This window comes from Oncorhynchus keta, chromosome 33 (assembly GCF_023373465.1).
Source record: "Oncorhynchus keta strain PuntledgeMale-10-30-2019 chromosome 33, Oket_V2, whole genome shotgun sequence".
NCBI lineage: Eukaryota > Metazoa > Chordata > Actinopteri > Salmoniformes > Salmonidae > Oncorhynchus > Oncorhynchus keta.
In genome coordinates this window covers 3,513,217-3,529,870 of record NC_068453.1, presented here as the reverse complement: position 1 = coordinate 3,529,870, position 16,654 = coordinate 3,513,217, and the positions used below count along the sequence as shown (strand labels likewise).

The 16,654-nt window shown below is 44.2% G+C and overlaps 9 non-coding genes across 9 annotated transcripts; all 9 read right to left on the bottom strand.

The window, feature by feature from the left end:
• Window positions 1-6,695: 6,695 nt before the first annotated feature.
• Window positions 6,696-6,777, bottom strand: trnas-gcu (transfer RNA serine (anticodon GCU)). Its single transcript has one exon. It is a non-coding gene; the product is annotated as a tRNA-Ser (tRNA).
• A 476-nt stretch (window positions 6,778-7,253) lies between these two features.
• On the bottom strand, window positions 7,254-7,335 carry trnas-gcu (transfer RNA serine (anticodon GCU)). Its single transcript has one exon. It is a non-coding gene; the product is annotated as a tRNA-Ser (tRNA).
• Window positions 7,336-7,838: 503 nt separating this feature from the next.
• trnas-gcu (transfer RNA serine (anticodon GCU)) lies at window positions 7,839-7,920 on the bottom strand. The gene has a single exon. It is a non-coding gene; the product is annotated as a tRNA-Ser (tRNA).
• Window positions 7,921-13,261: 5,341 nt separating this feature from the next.
• trnas-gcu (transfer RNA serine (anticodon GCU)) lies at window positions 13,262-13,343 on the bottom strand. The gene has a single exon. It is a non-coding gene; the product is annotated as a tRNA-Ser (tRNA).
• A 493-nt stretch (window positions 13,344-13,836) lies between these two features.
• Window positions 13,837-13,918, bottom strand: trnas-gcu (transfer RNA serine (anticodon GCU)). The gene has a single exon. It is a non-coding gene; the product is annotated as a tRNA-Ser (tRNA).
• A 479-nt stretch (window positions 13,919-14,397) lies between these two features.
• Window positions 14,398-14,479, bottom strand: trnas-gcu (transfer RNA serine (anticodon GCU)). The gene has a single exon. It is a non-coding gene; the product is annotated as a tRNA-Ser (tRNA).
• Window positions 14,480-14,957: 478 nt separating this feature from the next.
• Window positions 14,958-15,039, bottom strand: trnas-gcu (transfer RNA serine (anticodon GCU)). The gene has a single exon. It is a non-coding gene; the product is annotated as a tRNA-Ser (tRNA).
• A 479-nt stretch (window positions 15,040-15,518) lies between these two features.
• On the bottom strand, window positions 15,519-15,600 carry trnas-gcu (transfer RNA serine (anticodon GCU)). Its single transcript has one exon. It is a non-coding gene; the product is annotated as a tRNA-Ser (tRNA).
• A 479-nt stretch (window positions 15,601-16,079) lies between these two features.
• Window positions 16,080-16,161, bottom strand: trnas-gcu (transfer RNA serine (anticodon GCU)). Its single transcript has one exon. It is a non-coding gene; the product is annotated as a tRNA-Ser (tRNA).
• Between the last annotated feature and the right edge of the window lie 493 nt (window positions 16,162-16,654).

Below are 16,654 nucleotides of genomic sequence, written 5' to 3'. Positions count from 1 at the left end.
GGATGTGTATATATCAATGTTTGTGTGTGTTGTTTTGGGTGGAGGGCCTCTGCTCCTAGGATGTGTATATATCAATGTTGTGTGTGTGTTGTTTTGTGTGGAGGGCCTCTGCTCCCAGTATGTGTATATATCAATGTGTGTGTGTGTTGTTTTGTGTGGAGGGCCTCTGCTCCTAGGATGTGTATACATCAATGTGTGTGTGTGTTGTTTTGTGTGGAGGGCCACTGCTCCTTGTATGTGTATACATCAATGTGTGTGTGTGTTGTTTTGTGTGGAGGGCCTCTGCTCCTTGTATGTGTATACATCAATGTGTGTGTGTGTGTTGTTTGTGGAGGGCCTCACTCCCAGTATGTGTATATATCAGTATGTATATTGTGTGTGTTGTTTGTGTGGAGGGCCTCTGCTCCCCAGTATTTACATAAATCAATGTGTGTGTGTGTGTGTTGTTTTGTGTGGAGGGCCTCTGCTCCCTAGTATGTGTATATATCAATGTGTGTGTGTGTATGTGTGTGTTGTTTTGTGTGTGGGACCTCTGCTCTAGTATGTTTATAAATCAATGTGTGTGTGTGTGTGTGTGTGTTGTTTTTGTGTGGAGGGCCTCTGCTCCTAGTATGTGTGTGTGTGTGTGTGTGTTTGTGTTGTTTTGTGTGGATGTGTATGTGTATACATTAATATGTGTGTGTGTGTGTTTGTGTTTGTTTTGTATGTTGGGCCTCTGCTCCTAGGATGTGTATAAATCAATGTGTGTGTGTGTGTGTGTTGTTTTGTGTGGAGGGCCCTCTGCTCCTAGGATGTATAAATCAATGTGTGTGTGTGTTGTTTTGTATGGTGGGCCTCTGCTCCTAGTATGTTTATAAGTAACGTGTGTGTGTGTTGTTTTGTGTGGTAGGTGTCTGCTCCTAGGATGTGTATAAATCAATGTGTGTGTGTTGTTTGTGTGGAGGGCCTCTGCTCCTAGGATGTGTATACATCAATGTGTGTGTGTTGTTTTGTGTGGTGGGCCTCTGCTCTAGTATGCTTATAAATCAACGTGTGTGTGTGTTGTTTTGTGTGGTAGGTGTCTGCTCTAGGATGTGTATAAATCAATGTGTGTGTGTGTGTGTTGTTTTGTGTGGAGGGCCTCTGCTCTAGTTTTGTATAAATCAATGTGTGTGTGTGTGTGTTGTTTGTGTGTGGAGGGCCTCTGCTCCTAGGATGTGTATAAATCAATGTGGAGGGTGTGTTTGTGTGTGTGGTTGTGTTGTTTTGTGTGGTGAGGGCCTCTGCTCCTAGTTTGTGTATAAATCAATGTGTGTGTGTGTGTGTTGTCTTGTTTGTGTGGAGGGCCTCTGCTCCTAGGATGTGTATAAATCAATGTGTGTGTGTGTGTGTTGTTTTGTGTGGAGGGCCTCTGCTCTAGGATGTGTATAAATCAATGTGTGTGTGTGTTGTTTTGTGGTGGGCCTCTGCTCTAGTATGCTTATAAATCAAAGTGTGTGTGTGTTGTTTTGTGTGGTAGGTGTCTGCTCCTAGGATGTGTATAAATCAATGTGTGTGTGTGTGTGTTGTTTGTGTGGAGGCCTCTGTCTGGTTTTGTGTATAAATCAATGTGTGTGTGTGTGTGTTTGTGTTGTTTTGAGTGGAGGGTCTCTGCTCCTAGCATGTATAAATTAATATGTGTGTGTGTGTGTTGTTTTGTGTGGGAGGCCTCTGCTCTAGTATGTGTATATATCAATGTGTGTTTATGTGTGTTTGTTTTGTGTGGAGGGCCTCTGCTCTTTGTATGTGTATACATCAATGTGTGTGTGTGTTGTTTTGTGTGGAGGGCCACTGCTCTAGGATATGTATAAATCAATGTGTGTGTGTGTTGTTTTGTATGGTGGGCCTCTGTCTCTAAGTATGTGTATAAATCAATGTGTGTGTGTGTTGTTTTGTGTGGAGGGCCACTGCTCCCTAGGATGTGTATAATCAATGTGTGTGTGTGTGTGTGTGTGTTTGTGTTGTTTTTGAGTGGAGGGCCTCTGCTCCTTGTATGTGTATACATCAATGTGTGTGTGTGTTGTTTTGTGTGGAGGGCCTCTGCTCCCCAGTATGTGTATATATCAATGTGTGTGTGTGTTGTTTGTGTGGAGGGCCTCTGCTCCCCGAGTATGTGTATATATCAATGGAGGGCCACTGCTCTGTGGATGTGTATAAATCAATGTGTGTGTGTGTGTGTGTGTGTTTGTGTTTGTTGGAGGGCCTCTGTCTCTAGTATGTGTATACATCAATGTGTGTGTGTGTTGTTTTGTGTGGAGGGCCTCTGCTCCCAGTATGTGTATATATCAATGTGTGTGTGTGTTGTTTTGTGTGGAGGGCCTCTGCTCCTAGGATGTGTATAAATCAATGTGTGTGTGTGTTTTTGTATGGTGGGCTCCTGTCCCCTAGTATGCTTATAAATCAACGTGTGTTGTGTGTTGTTTTGTGTGGTAGGTGTCTGCTTCTAGGATGTGTATAAATCAATGTGTGTGTGTGTGTTGTTTTGTGTGGAGGGCCTCTGTCTCTAGTTTGTGTATAATCAATGTGTGTGTGTGTGTTTGTGTGTGGATGCTCTAGTATGTGTGTGTGTTTTTGTGTGGAGGGCCTCCAGTATGTGTATATATCAATGTGTGTGTGTGTATGTGTGTGGTTTTGTGTGGAGGGCCACTGCTCTAGGATGTGTATAAATCAATGTGTGTGTGTTGTTTTGTATGGTGGGCCTCTGCTCCTAGTATGTGTATAAATCAACGTGTGTGTGTCTTGTTTGGTGTGGAGGGCCTCTGCTCTAGTATGTGTATAAATAAATGTGTGTGTGTGTGTGTGATGTTTTGTGTGGAGGACCTCTGCTCTAGTATGTGTATAAATAAATGTGTGTGTGTGTGTTGTTTTGTGTGGAGGCCTCTGCTCCTAGTATGTGTATATATCAATGTGTGTGTGTGTATGTGTGTGTTGTTTTGTGTGTGGGACCTCTTCTCCTAGTATGTTTATAAATCAATGTGTGTGTGTGTTGTTTTGTGTGGAGGGCCTCTGCTCCTAGTATGTGTATATATCAATGTGTGTGTGTGTATGTGTGTGTTGTTTTTGTGTGGAGGGCCACTGCTCCTAGGATGTGTATAAATCAATGTGTGTGTGTTGTTTTGTATGGTGGGCCTCTGCTCTAGTATGTGTATAAATCAACGTGTGTGTGTCTTGTTTGGTGTGGAGGGCCTCTGCTCCTAGTATGTGTATAAATAAATGTGTGTGTGTGTGATGTTTTGTGTGGAGGGGGCCTCTGCTCCTAGTATGTGTATAAATAAATGTGTGTGTGTGTGTGTTGTTTTGCGTGGAGGGCCACTGCTCCTAGTGTGTGTGTGTGTGTGTGTGTGTGTTGTTTTGTATGTGGGCCTCTGCTCCTAGTATGTGTATAAATCAACGTGTGTGTGTGTGTGTTGTTTTTGCGTGGAGGGTCTCTGTTCCCAGTATTTGTATAAATCAATGTGTGTGTGTGTGTTGTTTTGTGTGTGGGGCCTCTGCTCCTAGTATGTTTATATATCAATGTGTGTGTGTGTGTGTTATTTTGTGTGGAGGGCCTCTGCTCCTAGTATGTGTACAAATCAATGTGTGTGTGTGTGTGTTGTTTTGCGTGGAGGGTCTCTGTTCCCAGTATTTGTATAAATCAACGTGTGTGTGTGTTGTTTTGTGTGGAGGGCCTCTGCTACTAGAATGTGTATAAATCAATGTGTGTGTGTGTGTGTGTGTGTGTGTGTGTGTGTGTGTGTGTGTGTGTGTGTGTGTGTGTGTGTGTGTGTGTGTGTTGTTTTGTGTGTGGGGCCTCTTCTCCTAGTATGTTTATAAATCAATGTGTGTGTGTGTGTGTTGTTTTGTGTGGAGGGCCTCTGCTCCTAGTATGTGTAGAAATCAATATGTGTGTGTGTGTGTGTGTGTGTGTGTGTGTGTGTGTGTGTGTGTGTGTGTGTGTGTGTGTGTGTGTGTGTAGGGCCTCTGCTCCTAGTATGTGTATAATTCAATGTGTGTGTGTGTGTGCATTGTTTTGTGAGGGTCTCTACTCCTAGTATGTGTATAAATCAATGTGTGTGTGTGTGTGTGTGTTTTGTGTGTGTAGTGTGTGTATAAATCAATGTGTGTGTGTGTGTGTGTGTGTGTGTGTGTGTGTTGTTTTGTGTGGAGGGTCTCTGCTCATATTACGTGTTTCAATCAATGTGTGTGTGTTTCTGCTGATGCTAGCAGTAGCCCAGATGTGACAAGAGATACGCACAGTCAGCAGCAGCCTATGGCAGGAGCTCTCTGACCATATTTATACTCTTCCCGTATTCAGACATTCAACACACACACATCATCAACAGACAGACACACACACACACACACATCACACATCATCATCACACATCATCATCATCATCATCACACATCACACACACACACACACACACACACACACACACACGTTATGCTCTTCTATAAAATTAATTTCCATTTAAAATACTGTTTTCCCTAACCCCTAATGGTAAACCATACCATTACCCTAACCCTAAACCTAACCCCATAACATTACCCGAACCTTAGCCTTAACCCTAAAACTAACCCTTACCCTTAACCAAACCACTAACCCCTTACTCTGACCCTATTTCGAACCCTAACTGTAACCCTAAACCTTACCCCTAAACTTTAAATAGACATTGTCCTCATGAGGATTATTTTCCTTGTTTTACTATCCTTGTGGGGAACTTTGGGGGATTTTAGGTCCCCACAAGGATAGAAGAAAAAACTCAACAGAATCCACAAAGAAAAGACTGCCAATCATTCTCCACATTCATGAAGTCTGCCCTTTTCTTTTGAAGTGTTCTCTTTCTGTTCTGACACCTTTTGTGGAGACAAATGTAGCAATATATATATTCCAATTGAACTTTTCATGAAGAAACATTCTGGAAAAAAATGTCACCTTTGGTGACAAACCAAACCATGACAAACAACACCCTGAATTGTGACTGGTTCTGCAGTAGAGACAGCTGGCCTCGAGGAGTAGCATTTCCTCATTGATGACCTGACATTTCACGACCTGTGTGAGATTCTCATCATGGACCACTTTAGCATTTGAGCTTTTTAGGCAAATTCCTAACATATTGTATGTTTTACAAATTCATACGATATATTTTGTTTACCAAGGCGTAACATATACGAATTGTAATTCATAACATATCATAAGAATGGACATCCACAAATGAATACATACCATAGGAAACGTAACATATCACACCAAATGGAGCGTCTTCAATTTACATACAGAATAATATTAAATGCTCTGAGACCAGGTTGGGTAGGAAGATGATGCTGCCACTTCCATGAGATCGCTTTTAAAAAATCATCCACTCACCACCCTTTTTCAATTAAGCTACGACCAAAAGGCATAAACTTACTTTGCTTTGCCTTGTCATCTTTAGTGGCAGCTGCAAGCCTGCAGCGACCCTACCAGAGACGACCCTACCAGAGACGATCCTACCAGAGACGATCCTACCAGAGACGATCCTACCAGAGACGATCCTACCAGAGACGATCCTACCAGAGACCATTTCGGTCAAAGGCTATTAGTGTGCTGTTGGCTGGTTCATTCGGTGAGAGAGCAACTACAGAAGCATCATCTACTGCACACGCCAGACTTCAACTCTGAAAGTAGGGCTTTGAATTAAGCAGGAAGGAGCTACAGAGACAGCTGTACGCAGCCTTCGGAGAGGGGAGGAGGGAATGCAGCAGGAGGGTGGCCGGCTGTTTTTGTTTCTTGCAAGCCCGGGCTTTGAGAAGGGAGGAGGACGGGGAATTAGATATTCTTGTACCAGCAAAGGCAACAGCCAGGACCTGTCAAGCGCTGAGAAGTCTGCCGATAATAATCCAGGCAGTTGCGGTGGAGGAAGAGATACTGGAGAAGCAGCAGTAACAACAGTGTTAAGGGTTTCGTCAATCGAATCTGGTATCAGGATAAGTTTGACACTGAGTCACCATGTGTATACTATGTACTTTTTATTAGCTAAGCAATAAGTGGTAAATGCAATTTTTCGTATATACGGGCTCTCTGTCACACCTCGCATAGCAAACAGAGAACTGACTTGTTCCTGGCAAAGTTATTATAACATACTCTGACAGAGTAGTTCCTGCTTCCGAGCCGGCCTGTCAGGTAGAAACTGGGAGTGGTTTAAACTCACTCAGCCTATCGTTGATTGTTGGCGCCCGAGCTGGTCCCAGCCCCCTAGGTGCTTCAGCGGTCAGTCGTTGTAGTTGTGTAGAATATACAGTTAATCTTATTAGTCACTCTAGGATTGCGCAGGGATTCTATATTCATGTGGGGCCATGTAAGAGAGGAAATAACAAATGTTTTGTGAAGAGGTTGGTGTTATAATCCACACATGCAGTTCATCGCCTTCACCACTCAGATACCAAGTCCTGTGCTCTCGCTGTGGCAGTCAGCAATTCTACCAGTGTTTGTGAAAGTCAAAATCTTTCAGTGCCAAAAAAGCACAGAATTTTAATTGTTATACAATGAGATTCTAACCCATGCATGCAGAGCACAATGGATTAGCAGTCCATCGCCTTAACCACTCAGATACCAAGTCCTGTGCTCTCGCTGTGGCAGTCAGCAATTTTACCAGTGTTTGTGAAAGTCAAAATCTTCCAGTGCCAAAATAAAGCACAGAAATTTAATTGTTACACGATGAGGATGGGATTCGAACCCATGCATGCAGAGCACAATGGATTAGCAGTCCATCGCCTTAACCACTCGGCCACCTCATCCTGTATTTTGAAGTGGCAAATGAATTTAAAAACTGTAGTTGCTGTATGTAAACCCTAGATTGAAATCAATGAAAGTTCGGCAGAGCAATGGCAAGGCCATGTGTCGATCCCATCGAGACATTTAACAAACGTGTTGTCAGGCCGAGTGGTCTCAAGTGCTTGATTAAGTGTGTTGAGGTGTCGGTTCAAATCCCACCATTGAGGTTGCCCTTGGTGAAGCTATTCTTCAATACCTGAATCTTATTAGTCACTCTAGGATTGCAGGGATTCTATATTCATGTGGGGCCATGTAAGAGAGGAAATAACAAATGTTTTGTGAAGAGGTTGGTGTTATAATCCACACATGCAGTTCATCGCCTTCACCACTCAGATACCAAGTCCTGTGCTCTCGCTGTGGCAGTCAGCAATTTTACCAGTGTTTGTGAAAGTCAAAATCTTCCAGTGCCAAAATAAAGCACAGAAATTTAATTGTTACACGATGAGGATGGGATTCGAACCCATGCATGCAGAGCACAATGGATTAGCAGTCCATCGCCTTAACCACTCGGCCACCTCATCCTGTATTTTGAAGTGGCAAATGAATTTAAAAACTGTAGTTGCTGTATGTAAACCCTAGATTGAAATCAATGAAAGTTCGGCAGAGCAATGGCAAGGCCATGTGTCGATCCCATCGAGACATTTAACAAACGTGTTGTCAGGCCGAGTGGTCTCAAGTGCTTGATTAAGTGTGTTGAGGTGTCGGTTCAAATCCCACCATTGAGGTTGCCCTTGGTGAAGCTATTCTTCAATACCTGAATCTTATTAGTCACTCTAGGATTGCGCAGGGATTCTATATTCATGTGGGGCCATGTAAGAGAGGAAATAACAAATGTTTTGTGAAGTGGCAGTCAGGTACCAGTGTTTGTTATAATGCCAAAAAAAGCACATGCAGTTCATCAGAGCCTTCACCACTCAGATACCAAGTCCTGTGCTCTCGCTGTGGCAGTCAGCAATTTTACCAGTGTTTGTGAAAGTCAAAATCTTCCAGTGCCAAAATAAAGCACAGAAATTTAATTGTTACACGATGAGGATGGGATTCGAACCCATGCATGCAGAGCACAATGGATTAGCAGTCCATCGCCTTAACCACTCGGCCACCTCATCCTGTATTTTGAAGTGGCAAATGAATTTAAAAACTGTAGTTGCTGTATGTAAACCCTAGATTGAAATCAATGAAAGTTCGGCAGAGCAATGGCAAGGCCATGTGTCGATCCCATCGAGACATTTAACAAACGTGTTGTCAGGCCGAGTGGTCTCAAGTGCTTGATTAAGTGTGTTGAGGTGTCGGTTCAAATCCCACCATTGAGGTTGCCCTTGGTGAAGCTATTCTTCAATACCTGAATCTTATTAGTCACTCTAGGATTGCGCAGGGATTCTATATTCATGTGGGGCCATGTAAGAGAGGAAATAACAAATGTTTTGTGAAGAGGTTGGTGTTATAATCCACACATGCAGTTCATCGCCTTCACCACTCAGATACCAAGTCCTGTGCTCTCGCTGTGGCAGTCAGCAATTTTACCAGTGTTTGTGAAAGTCAAAATCTTCCAGTGCCAAAATAAAGCACAGAATTTTAATTTTACATGAGGATGGGATTACATGCATTAGAGCACAATGGATTAGCAGTCCATCGCCTTAACCACGACTTACAAATCCTGTGCATACACCTTATGACAACCAGTGGAACAGCCATTTTGCATCTAAATCTTGTTGAAAGGATTCAAAACCCTTCCAGAGCCTATCCTAGGTATTCCTTGAAGAGGTGGGGTTTCAGGTGTCTCCGGAAGGTGGTGATTGAGTGCTGATGGCGTGTTGAGAGTTTGTTCCACCATTGGGGGGCCAGAGCAGCGAACAGTTTTGACTGGGCTGAGCGGGAACTGTACTTCCTCAGTGGTAGGGAGGCGAGCAGGCCAGAGGTGGATGAACGCAGTGCCCTTGTTTGGGTGTAGGGCCTGATCAGAGCCTGGAGGTACTGAGGTGCCGTTCCCCTCACAGCTCCGTGGCGAGCACCATGGTCTTGTAGCGGATGCGAGCTTCAACTGGAAGCCAGTGGAGAGAGCGGATTTAAGCGGGGTGACGTGAGAGAACTTGCAGGAAGGTTGAACACCAGACGGGCTGGGCGTTCTGGATGAGTTGTAGGGGTTTAATGGCACAGGCAGGGAGCCCAGCCATTTAACAGCGTGTTGCAGTAATCAAGACGGGAGATGACAAGTGCCTGGATTAGGACCTGAGCCGCCTTCCTGTGTGAGGCAGGGTCTTGTACTCTGCGGATGTTGTAGAGCATGAACCTCAGGAACGGGACACCGCCTTGATGTTCTGAGAACGTCAGGGTGTTGGGCCAGGATAAGAGCCAAGGTTCAAATGTTTCTGGAGAGGACACAATGGAGTTATCAACCGTGATGGCGAGATCATGGAGCGGGCAGTCCTTCCCGGGACCAAGAGGAGCTCCTGTCTTGCTGAGGTTCAGCTTGAGGTGGTGATCCGTCATCCACACTGATATGAAATTTGATGCCAGACATGCAGAGATGCGATTCGCCACCTGGTCATCAGAAGGGGGAAAGGAGAAGGATTGTTGTGTCAGTCTGCATAGCAATGATAGGAGAGACCACTGAGGTTATCCAGAGCCAAGTGACTTGGTGTATAGCGAGAATAAGAGTAAGGGCCTAGAACAGAGCCCTGGGGACACCAGTGGTGAGAGCGCGTGGTGAGGGAGACAGATTTAACGCCACCTGGTAGGAGCGACCTGTCAGGTAGGTGCAATTAAGTGTGAGGTGTCGCCAAATGCCCAACTCGGAGAGGGTGGAGAGGAGGATCTGATGGTTCACAGTATGAGGCAGCCGATAGGTCTAGAAGGATGAGAGCAGAGGAGAGAGAGTTAGCTTTAGCAGTGCGGAGCGAAATCCGTGATTTTGTGAAGAGCAGTCTCAGTTAAATGACTAGTCTTGAAACCTGACTGATTTGGATCAAGAAGGTCATTCTGAGAGAGATAGCGGTAGAGCTGTAACAAACGTGTTGTCATCTAGATTGCCAAGGACGGCACGCTCAAGAGTTTTGGAGAGAAAAAGAGAAGGGATACTGGTCTGTAGTTGTTGACATCGGAGGGATTGAGTGTAGGTTTTTTCAGAAGGGTGCAACTCTCGAATCTCTTGAAGACGGGAGGGGCGTAGCCAGCGGTCAGGGATGAGTTGATGAGCGGGTGATGTAAGGGAGAAGGTCTCCAAATGGTCTGGAGAAAGAGGAGGGGATAGGGTCAAGCGGGCAGGTTGTTGGGCTTCACCGTCAGAACCAAGTCCTGAGATTTCATCTGGGCAGAGAGCAGAAAGTGGTCAAGCAAAATAGGGCAGTGTGCAGAAAGCGGTGTCGTTTAATTGTTAGCAAACGAGGATCGGATGTCATCGACCTTCTTTTCAAAATGGTTGCGCAAGTCATCTGCAGAGAAAGGGGAGTGGAGGGGGGATCCTGAGGGATTCAGGAGGGAGGAGAAGGTGGCAAAGAGCTTCCTAGGGTTAGAGGCAGATGCTTGGAACTTAGAATGGTAGAAAGTGGCTTTAGCAGCAGAGACAGAGGAGGACATTTAAAAATGTAGAGAGGAGGGAGTGTGAAAGGATGCCAGGTCAGATACCAAGTCCTGGCGCAGTCAGCAATTTTCCTCCATTTCCGCTCGGCTTGAGCCCTGTTCTGTGAGCTGCAATGAGTCGTCAAGCCACGGAGAGCGGGAGGGAGGATTAGCCGGCCTGGAGGATAGGGGACATAGGGAGTCAAAGGATGCAGTGGGAAGATGAGGAGGGTTGAGGAGGCAGAATCAGGAGATAGGTTGGAGAAAGTTTGAGCAGAGGGAAGAGAAGATAGGATGGAAGAGGAGAAGAGTAGCGGCAGAGAAGGAAGGTTGGGACCACGCGATACCATCAGAGGGGCACATTGGGAAGTGTTGGATGAGAGCGAGAGGGAAAAGGATACAAGGTAGTGGTCGGAGCACTTGGAGAATTTGCAATGAGGTTAGTGGAAGAACAGCATCTAGTAAAGATGAGGTCAAGCGTACCATTGCCATTGCCTGCCTTGTGAGTGGGGAAGGTGAGAGGGCCATGTCAAAAGAGGAGAAAGTGGAAAGAAGGAGGCAGAGCAAGGAATGAGTCAAAGGTCCCAGACGTGGGGAGGTTAAAGTCGCCCACCACTCAGAGGTGAGTCCTGTGCCTCAGCTGAAAGGCAGCTTATCAAGGCATCCAGCTCATTGATGAAACTCTCAGGAACCTTCCAGTGCGAAAATAAATACAGAATGTTAATTGTTACAAATGGGCTGGTAACTGTGACAGCATGGAATTCAAAGGATTAGGCCATCGCCTTAAGACAGATGGGTAAGGTATTTTGAAAGGCAAAGAAAGACCAGTTGGTGTTTAAACCCAGGAGAATGAAATTTCCAGAGTGCCACCACCCCGCTGACCAGAAGCTCTCGGGGTGTGCGAGAACACGTGGGCGGACCGAGCAGTGAGAGAGCAGTGGAGTAGCAGTGTTATCTGTGGTGATCCATGTTTCCGTCAGTGCAAGAATTCAAGGGACTGGAGGAGGCATAGGCTGAGATGAACTCTGCCTTGTTGGCCAATGGGCCATGTAAGAGGAAATAACAAATGTTTGGTTGCACCATTGAGCAGTTCCAGAAGCTACCGGAGACCTGGTGCTCCTGTGGCAGTCAGCAATTGGGACCACCAGGTTAGGGTCAAAATCTCGCGGCCAGTGCCAAAATAAAAGGAAGCGTTAACAAATGTCTGTGAAGAGGAGAGAACAGGGTTATAACAGACACATAGTTGCCTTAACCACTCAGATAAAAGTGCTACGCTAATGCAGTCAGCAATTTTGACAAGCAGGACTAAAGTCAAAATGTTCCAGTGAAAAATAAATAGCACAGAATTTAATTGACTAATGATGATGGCAAAATGATACAGTCCATGCTTAAAGTAGGCTGGCCAGTCCTGTGTTGTTGACAGTACAATTTAAAAAAAGTGTTCCGTTGAAAGTCAAAATTTCTACAGTGCTGCTATTAGCATCTGACATTTAACTAAGTGTTGTTATACGATTGAGTTAAAGAACGACAATAGCAAATGTTTGTTCAAATCCCAATTGGAGGTTAAGTCCTCTAAGACTAGTTCATCAATGAATCTTTGAAACAAATTCGGCTATGAAATAACAAAGCTGAAGTGCTATGTAGCTAGCTACTCAGATACCTAGTCCTGATTTTGAAATCAAAACCGTTGTACTGCAAAATAAAATGGCACAAATGTGTTATACCATGAGACATTTAACCGGTTGACGTTCTATTCAGAGCACAATGGATTAGCAGTCATGTGTTAACCACTCAAATCCCACCATCCTGGCTGCTCGCTGTGAAGTATTCTTCAATACCTACCAGTGTTTTAGTCACTAAATCTTCCAGTCCAAAATAAAGCACAGCTATTTAAAGCTAACACTGAATGAGGATTGTCGAACCCATGTTGCAGTGCACAATGCATTAGCAGTCCATGCCTTAACCACTCGGCCACCTCAGTCCTGTAGCTTTTGTGGCAAATCAGAATTTAAAAAACTGTAGTTGCTGTATGTAAACCCAGATTGAAATCAATGAAATTAATCGGCAGAGCAATACAAGGATCGATCCTAAGCGTGTTGTCATGCATGGTCTCAAGTGCTTGAGCACAATGGATTGCAGTGCCCTTGGTGAAGCTATTCCAATACCTGAATCTAACAGAATTTAAACTATATTGATGTGGGGCCATGTAAGAGAGGAAATGCAATCAAGTCCTGTGTTGAGTGTGGCATCAGCATTTACCAGTGTTTGTGAATGTCAAAATCTTCCAGTGCCAAAATAAAGCACAGTTAATTGTTAGCGATTCTGGGATTGAAGGCCATGCATGCAGAGGCTAACAAATGGTTAGCAGTCCATGACTTAAATCGGCCACCTCATCCTGTATTTATGCAAATGAATTTAAAAAACTGTAGTTGCTGTATGTAAACCCTAGATTGAAATCAATGAAAGCAGAGCAATGGCAAGCCATGTCGATCCCATCAGACATTTAACAAACGTGTTGTCAGAAAGTCAAGTGGTCTCAAGTGCTTGATTGCACGAAGTGTACCTGACCGTGAGGGTTCAAATCCCACCATTGCAGGTTCATCGAAGCTCACCACTCAGATACCAAGTCCTTATTCTCGCTGTGGCAGTCAGCAATTTCTACCAGTGTTTGTGAAAGTCAAAATCTTTCAGTGCCAAAATAAAGCACAGAATTTTTTGTTATACAATGAGATTCTAACCCATGCATGCAGAGCACAATGGATTAGCAGTCCATCGCCTTAACCACTCAGATACCAAGTCCTGTCTCGCTGTGGCAGTCAGCAATTTTACCAGTGTTTGTGAAAGTCAAAATCTTCCAGTGCCAAAATAAAGCACAGAAATTTAATTGTTACACGATGAGGATGGGATTCGAACCCATGCATGCAGAGCACAATGGATTAGCAGTCCATCGCCTTAACCACTCGGCCACCTCATCCTGTATTTTGAAGTGGCAAATGAATTTAAAAAACTGTAGTTGCTGTATGTAAACCCTAGATTGAAATCAATGAAATTTCGGCAGAGCAATGGCAAGGCCATGTGTCGATCCCATCGAGACATTTAACAAACGTGTTGTCAGGCCGAGTGGTCTCAAGTGCTTGATTAAGTGTGTTGAGGTGTCGGTTCAAATCCCACCATTGAGGTTGCCCTTGGTGAAGCTATTCTTCAATACCTGAATCTTATTAGTCACTCTAGGATTGCGCAGGGATTCTATATTCATGTGGGGCCATGTAAGAGAGGAAATAACAAATGTTTTGTGAAGAGGTTGGTGTTATAATCCACACATGCAGTTCATCGCCTTCACCACTCAGATACCAAGTCCTGTGCTCTCGCTGTGGCAGTCAGCAAGTCCTGTGCTCTCGCTTTACCAGTGTTTGTGAAAGTCAAAATCTTCCAGTGCCAAAATAAAGCACAGAAATTTAATTGTTACACGATGAGGATGGGATTCGAACCCATGCATGCAGAGCACAATGGATTAGCAGTCCATCGCCTTAACCACTCGGCCACCTCATCCTGTATTTTGAAGTGGCAAATGAATTTAAAAAACTGTAGTTGCTGTATGTAAACCCTAGATTGAAATCAATGAAAGTTCGGCAGAGCAATGGCAAGGCCATGTGTCGATCCCATCGAGACATTTAACAAACGTGTTGTCAGGCCGAGTGGTCTCAAGTGCTTGATTAAGTGTGTTGAGGTGTCGGTTCAAATCCCACCATTGAGGTTGCCCTTGGTGAAGCTATTCTTCAATACCTGAATCTTATTAGTCACTCTAGGATTGCGCAGGGATTCTATATTCATGTGGGGCCATGTAAGAGAGGAAATAACAAATGTTTTGTGAAGAGGTTGGTGTTATAATCCACACATGCAGTTCATCGCCTTCACCACTCAGATACCAAGTCCTGTGCTCTCGCTGTGGCAGTCAGCAATTTTACCAGTGTTTGTGAAAGTCAAAATCTTCCAGTGCCAAAATAAAGCACAGAAATTTAATTGTTACACGATGAGGATGGGATTCGAACCCATGCATGCAGAGCACAATGGATTAGCAGTCCATCGCCTTAACCACTCGGCCACCTCATCCTGTATTTTGAAGTGGCAAATGAATTTAAAAACTGTAGTTGCTGTATGTAAACCCTAGATTGAAATCAATGAAATTTCGGCAGAGCAATGGCAAGGCCATGTGTCGATCCCATCGAGACATTTAACAAACGTGTTGTCAGGCCGAGTGGTCTCAAGTGCTTGATTAAGTGTGTTGAGGTGTCGGTTCAAATCCCACCATTGAGGTTGCCCTTGGTGAAGCTATTCTTCAATACCTGAATCTTATTAGTCACTCTAGGATTGCGCAGGGATTCTATATTCATGTGGGGCCATGTAAGAGAGGAAATAACAAATGTTTTGTGAAGAGGTTGGTGTTATAATCCACACATGCAGTTCATCGCCTTCACCACTCAGATACCAAGTCCTGTGCTCTCGCTGTGGCAGTCAGCAATTTTACCAGTGTTTGTGAAAGTCAAAATCTTCCAGTGCCAAAATAAAGCACAGAAATTTAATTGTTACACGATGAGGATGGGATTCGAACCCATGCATGCAGAGCACAATGGATTAGCAGTCCATCGCCTTAACCACTCGGCCACCTCATCCTGTATTTTGAAGTGGCAAATGAATTTAAAAACTGTAGTTGCTGTATGTAAACCCTAGATTGAAATCAATGAAATTTCGGCAGAGCAATGGCAAGGCCATGTGTCGATCCCATCGAGACATTTAACAAACGTGTTGTCAGGCCGAGTGGTCTCAAGTGCTTGATTAAGTGTGTTGAGGTGTCGGTTCAAATCCCACCATTGAGGTTGCCCTTGGTGAAGCTATTCTTCAATACCTGAATCTTATTAGTCACTCTAGGATTGCGCAGGATTCTATATTCATGTGGGGCCATGTAAGAGAGGAAATAACAAATGTTTTGTGAAGAGGTTGGTGTTATAATCCACACATGCAGTTCATCGCCAGTTCACCACTCAGATACCAAGTCCTGTGCTCTCGCTGTGGCAGTCAGCAATTTTACCAGTGTTTGTGAAAGTCAAAATCTTCCAGTGCCAAAATAAAGCACAGAAATTTAATTGTTACACGATGAGGATGGGATTCGAACCCATGCATGCAGAGCACAATGGATTAGCAGTCCATCGCCTTAACCACTCGGCCACCTCATCCTGTATTTTGAAGTGGCAAATGAATTTAAAAAACTGTAGTTGCTGTATGTAAACCCTAGATTGAAATCAATGAAATTTCGGCAGAGCAATGGCAAGGCCATGTGTCGATCCCATCGAGACATTTAACAAACGTGTTGTCAGGCCGAGTGGTCTCAAGTGCTTGATTAAGTGTGTTGAGGTGTCGGTTCAAATCCCACCATTGAGGTTGCCCTTGGTGAAGCTATTCTTCAATACCTGAATCTTATTAGTCACTCTAGGATTGCGCAGGGATTCTATATTCATGTGGGGCCATGTAAGAGAGGAAATAACAAATGTTTTGTGAAGAGGTTGGTGTTATAATCCACACATGCAGTTCATCGCCTTCACCACTCAGATACCAAGTCCTGTGCTCTCGCTGTGGCAGTCAGCAATTTTACCAGTGTTTGTGAAAGTCAAAATCTTCCAGTGCCAAAATAAAGCACAGAAATTTAATTGTTACACGATGAGGATGGGATTCGAACCCATGCATGCAGAGCACAATGGATTAGCAGTCCATCGCCTTAACCACTCGGCCACCTCATCCTGTATTTTGAAGTGGCAAATGAATTTAAAAAACTGTAGTTGCTGTATGTAAACCCTAGATTGAAATCAATGAAATTTCGGCAGAGCAATGGCAAGGCCATGTGTCGATCCCATCGAGACATTTAACAAACGTGTTGTCAGGCCGAGTGGTCTCAAGTGCTTGATTAAGTGTGTTGAGGTGTCGGTTCAAATCCCACCATTGAGGTTGCCCTTGGTGAAGCTATTCTTCAATACCTGAATCTTATTAGTCACTCTAGGATTGCGCAGGGATTCTATATTCATGTGGGGCCATGTAAGAGAGGAAATAACAAATGTTTTGTGAAGAGGTTGGTGTTATAATCCACACATGCAGTTCATCGCCTTCACCACTCAGATACCAAGTCCTGTGCTCTCGCTGTGGCAGTCAGCAATTTTACCAGTGTTTGTGAAAGTCAAAATCTTTCAGTGCCAAAAAAAGCACAGAATTTTAATTGTTATACGATGAATGAGATTC